The 16,011-nt window shown below is 37.9% G+C and overlaps 1 protein-coding gene across 3 annotated transcripts in view; it reads left to right on the forward strand.

Moving 5' to 3' along the window:
* Nucleotides 1–16,011, forward strand: part of LOC134806791 (nephrin-like) — a 174,829-nt gene that overhangs the window by 7,971 nt on the left and 150,847 nt on the right. Inside the window, exons 2-3 of one of the 3 annotated variants that reach the window (XM_063780148.1) lie at nt 3,436–3,520; nt 14,072–14,109. The exons of 1 other annotated variant lie outside the window; for it this stretch is intronic. The gene's annotated coding sequence lies outside the window, so the exon portion shown is untranslated. The remainder of the gene's footprint in view (nt 1–3,435; nt 3,521–14,071; nt 14,110–16,011) is intronic. One more of the 3 variants, XM_063780149.1, reaches the window with a different exon arrangement.

Below are 16,011 nucleotides of genomic sequence, written 5' to 3' on the forward strand. Positions count from 1 at the left end.
CATGAAACTGCCAGAGATAATTATTAAATATAAGATTATTGCGTCGCTAAGGTAAGATATGCGATAAGATAAAATACCTACCTAAGGCTGTAGATACATAATCACGAGATTATGTCTCAGGTTTCCCAATTTCCCCTTGCCAATTCTCCTGGAGAAAAAACAGTTTTATAATAAATATGCAAATCTATGTAAATTTTACATTTTGAGCACAAAACTCGGCCTCCTGAATATTGTTGAGGGTCAGATTTCGCGTGTTTGATAAAAAGGTACTTTATGATATAAAAAAGGAAGAAAAAATATCATGATTTGTAGAAAATAAACAATGACTTGGAATACCAATTAGAGTTTTTCTGTCAAGAATCTTTACATAGTCAACATACATATATATTTACTGTAAATATTAATAATAAGTATGTAACTAAATAAATAAAGAATGAAATCCTCTGTCAAAAACATAATATCGTTATGGTGTATTTCCACAAAACTGAACGTAATTTGTACACAATGAAAATGTTATACCTACGCATTTACAAGTTTGTTGCCATGAACTCGCTTCGGGAGTAGGTGTTGGAATACTGAAGTAAAGTTAATTAACTGAAACTGTCGCAATTTTCAATTTAATTACGCTCATATCAACAGTGAAAATTATGATAGGTATATATATAGGTATGTATATTATGTAATAATTGCTCTATGTGCGGTTACACTCGCGTGTGCTTTTATGATCAGTACCTACCATTGTCTTTACTTACGTTATGGGGCGGATTTAAAAAATAATGTAGTTGATGAGGATTAGGTAAACGTACTGGTGCTCGACGCGGTCCCAGTACATGTCATCTTGAAACTTAAGTCATTGTCAATAGAGGTGACAGCAAGGTGTCATCTATTGGGCATTAGCATGTCGAGCACTAGTACGTTTACCTTACTTACATCTCTAAGGCTTAATAAGCGCTCTCTTAATGTCGGCTTGTTAGAAGCTCAAGCGGAATATTATTATAATAAAGTAATACTAGTCGATGAAACGTTAAAGCTGTGTGTCACCTAATACATGAATACATTCAGTGTGAATTATTTGGAATACCTACTGGGACTTGCGAAAGCCAAACCCTAAGCTCCCTGCTGATACGACCTGAATACGACCCAATGGCGGTAGTACTATTAGTTATTCTGTGCCAATGGCCAAGTGCATAAAAAATGTCAGAGTGTCTATGACGACGAAATGTCACGATATCCAAGGAATGGTACTGTTGTGTTCCTGATTGTGAGTAATGTGATCAAAGCTCTCGAGGGTGCACGTATTGGCGGCAAGAGTCCTTCACTTTGACCCAATTCCAATGCTCTTTAGATCTATGGATTTTTACGGAGTATTTTATATAAATTATTTCATTCAAACTAGAGTAATACATTGAAGCTAGGAGAGGAAGAGGAAAACTACGAGCAAGCTATACACAACAACAAAGAGCAAAAGCAAATGTCATGTCTTACAGGGACCTAAAAAACCTGGCCGAGGACCGCGAAAACTGGCGCATACTCCACCGACAAGAGCCATGCTCTTAAATTTTGATGATGAGAGTAATACATAATACAAGGGGTCGAGACCTTCTATTATGTATAGTGTACCTGTATCAGAAAGCCTCGCTCTTCCAATTGTTAATTGGTAACTAATTAGAACATTGTAATGCATTATAATATGAAAATTAGTATAACTATGTTACATTGAGTATCTTAAGAACTAAAACTGGGTATAGAACTAAATTACAATCTACGTGTGTGTGTGTGTGTGTGTGTGTGTTCACTTTAGTAGTTGGTAAGTAAAGTAAAGTAAGTAGGTTTAGTATTTAGTATGTATCAAAAAGCGGATAAGTACAATATCAAAGCGCACGCCCTCAGCTGTTCTTGTGTAGATCGATTTTGAAATTAAAAACTTGTAAAGACGGTCGATTCTGATTTATCTTATCAATTATGCAACTGTGAGTCGTTTCATGACAAGATCATAACTTTAACAAATTGTTATATTATTACAGTGTGTAAATCCAATACGGAAATATTTAAACGGTGGGTATAGGACCTTAGTATATTGAGATACATTTTGCTTAAAAATACAATGAAAATATTAACCATACAAAATAATTCGGCCCGCAATGTAAAGCAATGCGCTTATTAGAGTTAGGTATGCATATAAATATTGATGCTCTGTGGGTAAAACCTAGTCATCGATGTTGATGCAGATTGCGCCTACAATACAACCAAACCAATTTTTACGATCAGGCCTACTTTCACGTAGACCGACCGTCCGTGAGGGTTTACCCTAAAGAAGTTAGCATAACTGTGATCGAAAGTTGTGACAGATCACAAGGTTTAACTAAATAATGGTTAATTTGGATGGAATACTCAAATGTAGTATGAAAGCGAGCAGCGGGATAACCACTCTGCAAAGTCTTTTTTCGCTGTAGGCAGAACGCGATCCGGTTTTAATGAATCCGGCGGCGATGGCAGCGTGAGCTCTAGAGCAAAGGTTATAGATTTTAAGTATTACCTACTAGCAACTTTAATGGCCTTTGTTCTGTTCTATATAGGTATCTTTTATAGGATTCTTCATCCCAAAGGTGACGAACGGAATCCTATTACTGCTTCCTCTAGCATATTAAGCATGTCATACTACATTCAGCAGCAGAAGTTGCTAAGCGGGCCAAGTGTTCAAAATCACCTTGACGCGTTCTTATTCTCTTAACAATAAAGTCGCGTCAAGATCATTTTGAACACCTCGCCCGCTTAGGAAATATGGCTGCTGACTATAATATAGAGGGTATACTATAAAAGTGACTTTTGTTTTTGTTGTAGGAGAGGGCATATTCGGGGAAGCATAAGTTTTTTGGGTTATCGGATCGTAGTAGTAGTAGTAGTCGTAAGTAGTAGTAAAACACTTTATTGTACAAAAATCAAAACAAAACAGAAAAAATAACATTCGTCATTTAGTACAAAGGCGAACTTCCAGGAACTCTTCCAGTTAACCTTTGAGCAATTGAGGGAGAATTGGAGATCGTAATGGAAATACGGATAGCACGTAACCATCGCAGATATCGTGTGCAATAAATGTCAAATGAGCTTAGTAATAGGGTTTTGCATGTCACTTTTGTGACAATAAACTTTAAAAACGCGAATACAGTTCATATTAAAAATATTATCAAACGTGAGTTCCATTTTTAAATTTGGATCATCTCAAAACTCATCGATACACCTACCTATGATGTAGTCCATAATTGTATGCCATCGTATTTTCTCGGAAATGCTCGTATTTGTCATACTTATTGTACTGAGACTGACTGAAATAGCATAACACGTTCGTGCGTTTCCGTGAAAATACGATGGCAAACGATTTTATGCTCTATACATCTGTAGTACCTACCTAACCAATATCTATTTTTTTTATTCCAGTTGCGAGTAAAGTCTGCATTAACCCAGTTGCAGCTCGCTTTTCGCTTCCTATGCCGATGCCGGAAGCAAAACAACTACGACCTACGTATGTATTACTAGTTGTCCCCCGTGGATTTGGCTGCTTTAAAATAGTACCTATTAAGAGGTATTTGGGTAAAATATGTCATTGTTTCATTTGCCGCTACTGTACTGTACTGTTTTTTGCTTTCCGTTAACTTCGGCGTCTGCCTAAGTACAGTTAAAAATAACTAATTTGTAAGACCAAATTGATCCCATAAGTGTACCCCGAACAAAGTTTTGTGCAGTACACTAAAAACTAAATGGTATAGTTAATTTTCGTAATTTCGGATTTTTTTTCTACAGGTATATCTATCAATTCCTTTAATAAAATTAGTGACGGATTGAACGTCATAAATAGTCATAATCGCGGCAGTAATCTGGCGGTGAATGTCACTTTTATCAAGCAAATTGACAAATACAGCGCCCGCGTAGGTCTCAGCACTCTCAGCAGTAATATCGCACTGTAGTACCAGCTGTCGTTGCCATCAGAACGTCACCTTAGAATGATCAAGATTGGCCGCCACATATGAATAACTATATATATATGCAAACATACAAAAATAGATTACCCAATTCTATAAAATATTCGAAAAACATTAACGCAGAAATAAGTTTTCACTACGTTACATACATTTCCTCAGCACACACAATAACAGTTACAGTACAGGTGTACAATTGTACATAAGAAGCAAAGGATTTTAAAATAAAACTCTGAATGCACCTAATACCCTACCTAAGTTTTTCAATTGTAAATAATCAAGATAAATAAAATATTGCGACCGTGTGAAATAAACTATATTTCATATGAGGAAAATAAAAGATGGTGTAATGATTGATTCCCATCGGAACTATCATTATCACTACACCACCACCACCTCTACTCGGTACTAGGTATACCTACTACTACCATGACCACAAAAAATTGGTCCGATTTTATAAAATATTAGGTACTAAAATTAAGGCATATAACCTAATAGGCTGCGCCAATGCATTAATTACGCATGTTTCCACTTAATTGCTCTTAATAAGACTCCGACCGCTTTCACTACAAAATTGTGAACAAATTGCACCATTTTCAACAGTAGCCCTCTCGGTAACTAAGAAAATGTACAATGTCGGAGCGTAAATAAGTTAACTAAGTCGGTTAAGTCCATTTGTACGCGGAAAATGGTCTAGGCCAAACCCCGGTCTTTCCGGCTCATATTAAAACCGTTATCGCGCGATCTTAACTACTCTGTACCTACTGGAAACTATAAGTACCTATAGCCCTCCACGAAAATGATATAGGTACTTAATTTAAATTTACACATAAAAAGCGACCTTATCATAAACTCCTTTACGTCCCATTCACTATACGCCTGGCCCCGTATAGAAGTGCTCTATTATTTCCCGACATTAATTTGATAAAAAGCTCGTACTATTTTAGACTTTAATGGGAAAAAAATAGGAAAGATATTGCAGTGGTCGAAAAGTTGTTATTTGACTAAATTTTGAGCCGTTTTTGAGACTGGTTTTTAATAGTAGGTATACTTACCTATTTTTTTCGACTGAATCATGTATAACGGAATCCACGTAGGTATTTGAAAATCTCACATGTGTGTACTACTGTTATTTTCTTTTACATGATCAAAATACTAGCTATGTCTGGTTAAAATATGAATTATTAACTTAATAAGCACTTTACTACTCCACGTTCGAGCGAGTTCTTCCGTAAGACTTAAAGATCATTTATCAAAAAGTTGGCACCGCCACCTGTAAATAGGTTTATGTTAGAACTTTTTTTTCATTATGTATAATTTTTATATATAAAATTTTAACACATATTTAGAGAGACTTTTTACACAGAGGCCTAATACTTTGAAAAAGATTTAATAAAAATTGATTACAAAAAAAAATATTGTAACTATGTTTATCCGTTAACCTGCCGTGTCCCAACGCGAGGTACTGATGTTCCGAGCTATGAAAACCACACAAATTATTAACTTAATTTAACGTCATTACCGTATTTTATTAACATATATCCTTAACTTTTAAAGTATTACTATCGCATACCAATATTATACATATATTTTAAGTTATTCGGCTTCAAAGTTGTCTAAGGCAATTCTTAACATTCACCTGGCGCGTCACGTTCACGACGATTGTATAAACCCCACCGCACCTATCCCGTCTCACTCCGCACGAGCCGAAGCCGTCACTCATCAGCTATCACCTGGTAGGACGAAGACGTGGTTATTGTGCTTCGCAAATAAAACACAAACGACAAAGTATCGGAAATTGGAGTTTGTAATGGGTAAGTACTCTTTATCCTGGCGTCGATATCTTGCTAATTGTGTAACCTATCGCATTACTATTAAGATATGTAACGTAATCAATAGTTTAGTTTTATATTCCTAAGTATGGAGTTCATCAAACTAATACATTTTGTATATTCACGATATAACTGCCATTTTCCCCATCACCTGCATATCGTCCACCTGGCTAAAACTGCCAGGTGGATGAGATTTTGCGGCAGGTTAATGTCACTGATACCACAACTAATACTCGTAACTATATAATTATATAGCGGTTATATCGCTTTTGTGTGTTAATTTAGGAATAAAAAGTATCCTGTCGGTTAAAGCTGCATATTATTCAAATTTGTGTACTTTTGTCTTAAGTCTCGTTAACCTGTCCAAATAAGTCAGGTGAATGATGCACTGGCAGGTGAATGAAGCGTCATTCACCTGCCATATGACAGGTGAACGATAACTATTTAAAATCCACGTTACATATACTCAAACAGTGATTATGTTTATTAAGTCGTTAGTGGACAACTGTTTCTCCATACAAACGTAGACCCCATTTTCCTCCCCGGGTTTTTTTATGAAAAAAAAAAATTTTGTTACACTAATGTCGTAAGTAGATTTGTGACGTCCCACGGAAAAGGTACCTTATGAGGGTTTTTAGTTTTAGACATTTATTAAAATGTTTTGTAAAAAGGTGAAAACATGCTCATTGTGTTTATTGTGTGATGAGATGACGGGCGAGAGAGAGAGGTATGGATGAAAAGAAAAAGACATGCTGCGTCGACCCCAAATGAATGGGGCAAGGGCAAGCGAATGATGATGATAATCTGAAACCTCAATGCTTAACGTTTGTTTACCTGACCGATTTTGAAAATTATTTTTTTGATTGTATGTATATGCATACAGATTGGTCCCGTTTCTGTCAAAACTCAGTTCTGATGATGGGATCCATGAAGAATCGAGGGAACTCCTCAAATCTTAAAGGCATACATATAGTGATTTTTGTGTTTTTATTTACAAATCAAGCATATACATTCACAAAAGTGACATTTGATGAAGTGGAACTGCCGATGAAGATCAGAACGGAACTCTTCAACGATGCATAGTTCACGTTTGGCGATTTGGCAATTTCTCTATCTAGGGTACCTACTGCTCCTCCAGCACGTGTTGGATGACCAAAACAGCGTATGTCTATGATGAACCAAGTCTATTCCACTCGTACTACGAGGGTTCAGCATCAGCTCTATCTTGGGTACTGTGCTCCCAAGTGCTCGTTAAGACGTGTCGGATGACCAAAACAGCGTGTGCCTATGTTGCACCAAACCTGAATTCCACTAGGTACTGCGAGGGTTCAGCATCAGCTCTATTTTGGGTACTGCTCTCCCAAGTGCTCATCAAGACGTGTCGAATGACCAAAACAACATGTGTCTATGTTGCATCAAACCTGAGTTCCAGTAGGTACTGCGAGGGTTCAGCATCAGCTCTATCTTGGGTACCACTTTTCCAAGTGCTCATCAAGACGTGTTGGATGGCTAAAACAGCGTGTGTCTATGTTGCACCAAACCCGAGTTCCACTAGGTGCTGCGAGGGTTCAGCATCAGCTCTATCTTGGGTACTGCTCTCCCAAGTGCTCATCAAGACGTGTCGAATGACCAAACAGCATGTGTCTATGTTGCATCAAACCTGAGTTCCAGTAGTTACTGCGAGGGTTCATCATCAGCTCTATCTTGGGTACTGCTCTCCCAAGTGCTCATCAAGACGTGTCGAATGACCAGAACAGCGTGTGTCTATGTTGCACCATACCTGAGTTCCAGTAGGTACTGCGAGGGTTCATCATCAGCTCTATCTTGGGTTCTGCTCTCCCAAGTGCTCATGAAGACGTGTCGGATGACCAAAACAGCGTGTGCCTATGTTGCACCAAACCTGAATTCCACTAGGTACTGCGAGGGTTCAGCATCAGCTCTATTTTGGGTACTGCTCTCCCAAGTGCTCATCAAGACGTGTCGAATGACCAAAACAACATGTGTCTATGTTGCATCAAACCTGAGTTCCAGTAGGTACTGCGAGGGTTCATCATCAGCTCTATCTTGGGTACTGCTCTCCCAAGTGCTCATCAAGACGTGTCGAATGACCAAAACAGCGTGTGTCTATGTTGCATAAAACCTGAGTTCCACTAGGTACTGCGAGGGTTCAGCATCAGCTCTATCTTGGGTACCACTTTTCCAAGTGCTCATCAAGACGTGTTGGATGGCTAAAACAGCGTGTGTCTATGTTGCACCAAACCCGAGTTCCACTAGGTGCTGCGAGGGTTAAGCATCAGCTCTATCTTGGGTACTGCTCTCCCAAGTGCTCATCAAGACGTGTCGAATGACCAAAACAGCATGTGGCTATGTTGCATCAAACCTGAGTTCCAGTAGTTACTGCGAAGGTTCATCATCAGCTCTATCTTGGGTACGGGTACTGCTCTCCCAAGTGCTCATCAAGACGTGTCGAATGACCAGAACAGCGTGTGTCTATGTTGCACCATACCTGAGTTCCAGTAGGTACTGCGAGGGTTCATCATCAGCTCTATCTTGGGTTCTGCTCTCCCAAGTGCTCATGAAGACGTGTCGGATGACCAAAACAGCGTGTGCCTATGTTGCACCAAACCTGAATTCCACTAGGTACTGCGAGGGTTCAGCATCAGCTCTATTTTGGGTACTGCTCTCCCAAGTGCTCATCAAGACGTGTCGAATGACCAAAACAACATGTGTCTATGTTGCATCAAACCTGAGTTCCAGTAGGTACTGCGGGGGTTCATCATCAGCTCTATCTTGGGTACTGCTCTCCCAAGTGCTCATCAAGACGTGTCGAATGACCAAAACAGCGTGTGTCTATGTTGCATAAAACCTGAGTTCCACTAGGTACTGCGAGGGTTCAGCATCAGCTCTATCTTGGGTACCACTTTTCCAAGTGCTCATCAAGACGTGTTGGATGGCTAAAACAGCGTGTGTCTATGTTGCACCAAACCCGAGTTCCACTAGGTGCTGCGAGGGTTCAGCATCAGCTCTATATTGGGTACTGCTCTCCCAATTGCTCATCAAGACGTGTCGAATGACCAAAACAGCATGTGTCTATGTTGCATCAAACCTGAGTTCCAGTAGTTACTGCGAGGGTTCATCATCAGCTCTATCTTGGGTACTGCTCTCCCAAGTGCTCATCAAGACGTGTCGAATGACCAGAACAGCGTGTGTCTATGGTGCACCATACCTGAGTTCCAGTAGGTACTGCGAGGGTTCAGCATCAGCTCTATCTTGGGTACTGCTCTTCCAAGTGATCATCAAGACGTGTTGGATGACCAAAACAGTGTGTGCCTGTGTTGCACCAAACCTGAGTTCCACTACGTACTGCTAGGATGAATAGACAGCAAGATTGAATGTTTACTTATTCACAGAAACTTGTTGTTAAATTGGGAATCGAATCGAAGGTGAGGTGGGTCAGAATCCAAAATTTTAATCATCGTAGTGGACAATAAGGTCCTTTTTTAAAGAAAATGACACATTTTTCGATTATTTTTAGAAGACATTACAAATGATGTGGTGGACAGGTGGATGACACTCATTTCAGGTGAATGATGACAATAAACCAGGTTAACGGCAACGGACACAGGTTAATGATGCCTCTCGATAACCTGTAAATATTTTCATTGGAATTTGTACTTATTTCTCGATAACCTGCTTCTACTATCGATAACCTGGACACAAAATATCTTTCACCTGTCCTTGATATCATTCACCTGAATTTCAAACGCCTATATCTTCTAAACTAATTAAAGGAATTGCTTCCCTTCCACATTTTCTAATAGTTTAAGTTGCCTTTTAACGATCCCAATAAAAAAAAATGCGAAAATGCAAAATTTTTGAAAAACATAAATTTTAACCTGGCGGTTCCAACTTTTTGAGAAACGACCTAAAGCGGATTCACAAGAATATTATAGTAAGGCATAAGAGTTTCTTAAACTGAATTTAGCATGTGTGTAATAAAGTAAAGGATGACTCACGCTAGACCGGGCCGTACTCGGGCCGAGGCGTCCGACATGTCATTATCTATGACGGCTGATCGGTGATCACGTGGTGCTTTCCATAGAATACGAAGCGCCGGAAGCACCGGCTCGGCCTCGGCCTGGTCTAGCGTAAGTCATCCTTAAACTGCTAATTTCTCGTTATCAATAGAATGATTTGAATGAAAGCTTATTATTTATTATAGTTTTAAATGTTTATAAATGTTTCTAATGACTGCTGGCCAGACGGTCGCCAACAAAGTGACCTTGCTGCTTCCGACCATAAAAACGGAAATTTACCACCTTTACCCACTTGCGCCATATACTATTTTTTATTATTTGCTTGCGCACCGACTAAGAAACTTTGTTGGCTACCGAGAGGCCACTCCTTTAAGAACGCAAGTAGCAAGCTCATAAGATTCATATATGTTTTTTTTTTGTATTTAATTCCAACCAATTAAAATTACTATAAGTATTATCAATCAAACCTGTCTTTGTTCAAATTCCTGTCACGTGACATACGATAGCCTAGCCCAGTTACTTACTCCCATCTCCCTCCCAGAAATTTTTAGGAGACCTTTATATCCGCTACCAGGCAGTTCAAGATCTTCCTCTTACTTTCCCTCTATTTGGATGTTATAGAACTATTTCGGGTTTTGTGTATATCGGTGAGACCTGATCACTTACACTGAAAGAGAGAAAAGGGAAGACCTTGAACTGCCTGGTAGCGGAAATTAAGGTCTCCTGAAAAATTCTCGGAGGTAACGGCAACCGGAGGAAATAAATTATAATTATAATCCTGAGCGTAGCGATCGAATGCGTAGTTAGATGTCGGTCTTTCTTGAGAACTTACTGAAAAGAAAATATAATGAGGAAATCCGTGAATTCGCCGATCATTAGTATAAAGTTGTCAAGAGTTGATTCCAGGCTCCTTTAGGATACAATCGCAAATTTGTAGAGGTTGGTAGGAATCTTTACAGTCAATTTTTGCGTCGAAGACATGAATAATAGCTATGTGTAGACAGTAATACTATTCTCTCAGTAGCACCTTTGCATACAAATTTATATGCAGGGGCCTTTTCTCTGCAGCTGACAGTACATCGTAGGGTCGACAATTTCGTTTCGTTTCAAGATTCTTCTCTAGTCCACCGCAGGACTGATAGTCACCGTTTCTACAACGCTTCGTACCTTATAATTTTTGCAGATGGTAATTGGGTTGGGGCATATATTATATTATGTACATATAGGTTCATTTGCAACATTATATGTATTATAAAACGCGCTCTTATGGTTCCACAAATATTATGTTATAATATTGTTATAATACACTTCGTATTGTAAGATGTTATTGCAATACCAAAAGGCAAATTACACGCTAGTAAGAAGTTTAACTCTAATTATCCTAATTACAAGACTCGAAAGTCAACAAGTTTCTAAAGAGCGAACGAACTTGTTGGGATATAAACAAAGTTCGCAAACGTTCTCGCCTGTTGGTAGTTTTATCGCACGCGGGCTCATCTCGTGCGTGACAAACAATCCCGTCCTAGGGCCGTATTCAGAAACGGAAACTATAAAAATAAACAGTCATATTCGAACTTTAAGCTACGTCAAATAATAGATATGGAAACGATATGGATCGGATATGTCAGTGTCAAACAAGTGTCAAAAGTGACGTTTTTGTTTGTAGAAACCTCACTTTTGACACTTGTTCGACACTGACATATCCGATCTATATCGTTTCTATATTTATTATTTGACGTATCTTAAAGTTCGAATATGGCTGAAAGTCATTATTGGTGTTTAGATAAGACACAGCGCCATATTTTACGGTTCCGTACCCGAAAGGCGACTTACGGTTCAGTTAAGATAAGATAAGATAATCTTTATTGGTACAATACAGGTACACGTCAGATACAATTTTGTACAATAATCATACAAATTCCACATTACAGAGTATTTCAACTGAAATATACACAATATAGTAATGTCAGTACATATATATTCTAAAATATAGACCCTTTCTGTCCGTCGTTCCCCAAAGCGCGCTCTATCTCAAGAAGTGTAAATCTATTTCAGGGTGTTTTTATTACCTCTTCTCTTGCCGCTATAAATATTAAATAAGTATACTTGCACTTACTTGATTATTATTGAATTGAAAATTATACTTGCATACAAAAGACGTGCCATTTTGGCGTTCGTTTACGATTTGTCTATTGATCTAGAAACGATATGGATTAGATGTGTCAGTGTCAAAAGTGACGTTTTTGTTTGAAGAAATGTCACATTTGACACTGACGTATCTAATCCATATCGTTTCTAGGTCTATTAACTGACGTATCTTAAAGTTCGAATCGGGTCGAATATCGTGATGCGTAGGTAACTAATTAAATAGATCCATCTGAAAATTGTTGGTTAGTCTTACAGGCGTATTCTGATTTTTAAAACAGGATTTGAATTAGATCTGTCAAAAGTAACGCTTTTGGTTGAAGAAGTGTCCCTTTTTGACACTGATAGAAATTAAGTAGGTAATAATTTATATGTATAATGTTAATATTATTTAAATACTCGTATCTTCTAGTTATTTTAAAGACAATATTTAATAGCACCTGAAAGGAAGGAGAACTTGATTCATATACGAAAATGTGCCCTAAAATTGTTTTTTGTTTTATCACTAAACTCTTCTGTGCTGTTGGTAGAGTGAGCACATGTATCCAATACTTTTTTAATGTCATTCTGATTCATCAAATGCACATTTTAAGAATAAAGCTTCTAATATCCGACCGACAACCACTTATTGCACTAAGTGGTTTTTGATATATTGAGGGCTGTGACTAAAACGCTTCTAATAAAAATGTGATCTGAACCTGAAAGTTTTAAAGGATAACATTTTTAACCTAACCTAATCTTAAGTACATTGTAGTTATATAGTAGTGAGAAAAATCCCTTTTGAAGGGAAAAAAAGATTTTTAAATGTTGGTATCTTAATAACTAGAACCCTAAACTTCATGAATATAACTCAACCGAAGTTCTAGTTAGTTAGCCTTAAGGGTCTTAATAAACATATGTTTATGTTTATAGACTTTTATTGAGTTTTAAGTACCTATGGGTAAAAAGTTCGTTAATATAACAGGGCTGTATCGTCCCCTTTTATTATTTGGCTTGACACGCTGCCGCAGATTATCTCAAAAATAAGAGCATACCGAAATACGCAGCTTTTTAAGGAGTGTGAAAAGACCCGGGGGGAGCCCGGGAGTTTGAACCAGTTAGGGTGTTCCGGTTCCTAATATTTCCACTATATCTTTATCCACGCCTTGCAATATCAGTCGACACTGTCAGATTAAGAGCATTACAATTCTAACGGCTACCGGATTCTCCAAGTTTTATCGAGAGAGTAGTAGAATAGAGAGGTCCAGCAAACGAAAACAATAAGTATCTAGTTGAGATCGTGAAGCGAAAGTTAAAAGATGTTTTTAATAATGCTAAAAAAAAAAAAAAAAAGAAACAGTGTCAAAACTTTATTTCATATCAAAAGCGACGCTCGGCTAAAGTACCGACCCTTTATTAAAATCTCTCCCAACATTCAACCATAACAATATTTTCGGGCCAGTAAGCTGGAAAGAAAAACTGCTTTTAAATAGATTTGGCATTTTTTATTATAATATTAAGACGTAACCAATGGTCTAAAAATGCAAGGGCTTGACTTACAATTAGTTACATTTCGTTAATACTATGTACTTTCAGAATATGGTTTGTTTGCTGTCCCATTTCTTACCGAACTCTTTATAACCTGGTTCAAGTAAACGATTTAGATCTTCTAGCAACACCGGGAAGGGAGACGACGATTTTTCGACTTGGGCTGTCCGTCTGTCTACTCGTCCGCGGCTTATTTCAGTGATCGTTAGTACTGTTAGTAGGTACCTGCTAATTTTATAGTGCCTCCGGTTTGCGGTTTTGAATACAATAGTGAATATAATATTGACCCGAGCCCTCTTTGAAAACGAAAGACCTCTTTGAAAAAGTATTTTACATAAAGAACTATATAAACCGCCACTGGTATCACTGCGGGCGCAAATATTTGAAGTGAGATATTTAATACTGCCACACCAAGGATAAATGTCGTAACAGTCATTGAAAATTTAATTTAATCTTTTATAATATTTTCAAATTAAATGTACCCAACATTCAAAGGCCCTCCTTATTTATTGATACATGAAACATTACATTAATAACATAATATTTTTGTTTACAGAGACCGATTTGGGTGGATCACGAGCTGGATTAAGTTGTGTAAGTATCGGCAAACTGCTTTGTAGATACCATTTCCTTAACGACTGTGCCATTCGGCACAATATTATCGGCGCGTGACGATACAGGTACCTAACAATCGCATTTAAACTGCACCAGCGTTACTGCTGCAATATTGCAGTGCATCATTCCTGCATTGCTGTAGAAAATGTCCAAATTCATGTTGATGCCCAGATTTTTAGGGTTCTGTATCCAAAAGGTAAAAACAGGACCCTATTACTAAGACTGTCCGTCTATCCGTCTGTCTGTCACCAGGTTGTATCTCATGAACCATGATAGATGATGTATTTCTGTGGCCGCTATAACAAGATATACTAAAAAGAGAATAAAATAAATATTTAAGTGGGCTCCCATACAACAAACGTGATATTTTGTCGTTTTTTGCGTAATGGTACGGAACCCTTCGTGAGCGAGTCCGTCTCGCACTTGGCCGGTTTTATTTAACCCCAATACTTGCAATGCACCGCAATACAGCAGCAATAACGCTGGTGCAGTTTGAATCCGAATGTTAACCTTTCTAGATATAAGCTGATATAAGTTAGCGCACGTACTGATCAAGATGAGATACAGTCAACATTTCTATAGTAAGGATTATACATTGACATATATTATTGATGAGATTATAATAGCATCACAGTAGATTAGGAATGTAATAACTAATGTGCATGAAGTACATAATAGTAGTAGTAGTAATCCTAATCACTTTATTGCACACAACACAGGTACAACACAGGGGAAGTACATAATATAACTAGACCTTATAAAAGAAAGTCCCCGCCGCGTCTGTCTGTGTGTTTGTTTGTATGTTCGCGATAAACTCATTAACTACTAAACGGATTTTCATGCGGTTTTCACCTATCAATAGAGTGATTCTTGAGGAAGGTTTAGGTGTATAATTTGTTAACCCGTGCGTCCGGGCGGGTCGCTAGTGTAGGTATATAACAGGTAGTGAGGAATAAATTAGAACAAGTCTACCATCCAACGGTACCTTTTAGCAGCTGTCCTTGCAGCGACTAAGTTAAGTTAAATTAAGTTATTAAGAAAATAGCATAGAAACAAAGATTGGGCTGACTCATGGTTAAAACCATGAACCAAATCTTGTCTACAACATTAATATTAGATGCTGGCTCTCCAAAAGCCGTGTATGTGACATGTAGTAATGAAATTTCACGTAAGGACCCGACTCTCCAAGATTCAAGCAGCGCTCCGGGCCCTCAACACTACACGTCGTTTTGACTCCTAAAATTTAATCTGCAAAGGGACGAGAGGGTAAAACTGATAATGCTCTGATTCTGAGTGATCTTATTCTGGGATGAATGAGATTAGGAGTAATGATTGTTATTTAAGGCTTTACAAATTTGTTTAAAGTTGTCTGGTATTGGACATTTTACCAATTTATTGAACTGGGTATGACTTTTTGAAGGGACTTGAAACAACGTAAGTACATTTTAACCCCCTTATTCATAAACGTTTACTAAAGTTGACAAGCCGATAATAATCGTTTCTCCCTTTCCATCATACCAATACGTCAGAAAGGGACAAACGATTATTATCGGCTTGTCAACTTTAGTAAACGTTTATGAATAAGGGGGTTAAAATGTACTAATAAAATGTACTAGTCCGTAGTTCCAAATATGTATGTCAGTCAGCCTGTCAGTCGGTCTATGTCAGGTCGCCATGGAGGTTGGAAGCCACGATCTGCTTAGAACATCAAAAAAGCTATTTAGTCATTTGGTATTGATTTCATTGAAATCGGGGATGCCAAATTCATTTATGGTGTCACATTGATACCATTCCAAAGAAAAAATCTGTATCATATTAAAAAAAACAACCTTTTATTAAATTTCACTTCACGCTTAAACCGCTGAATCGATTGAGTTGATA

This window comes from Cydia splendana, chromosome 3 (genome assembly GCF_910591565.1).
Source record: "Cydia splendana chromosome 3, ilCydSple1.2, whole genome shotgun sequence".
NCBI classification, from domain to species: Eukaryota; Metazoa; Arthropoda; class Insecta; order Lepidoptera; family Tortricidae; genus Cydia; species Cydia splendana.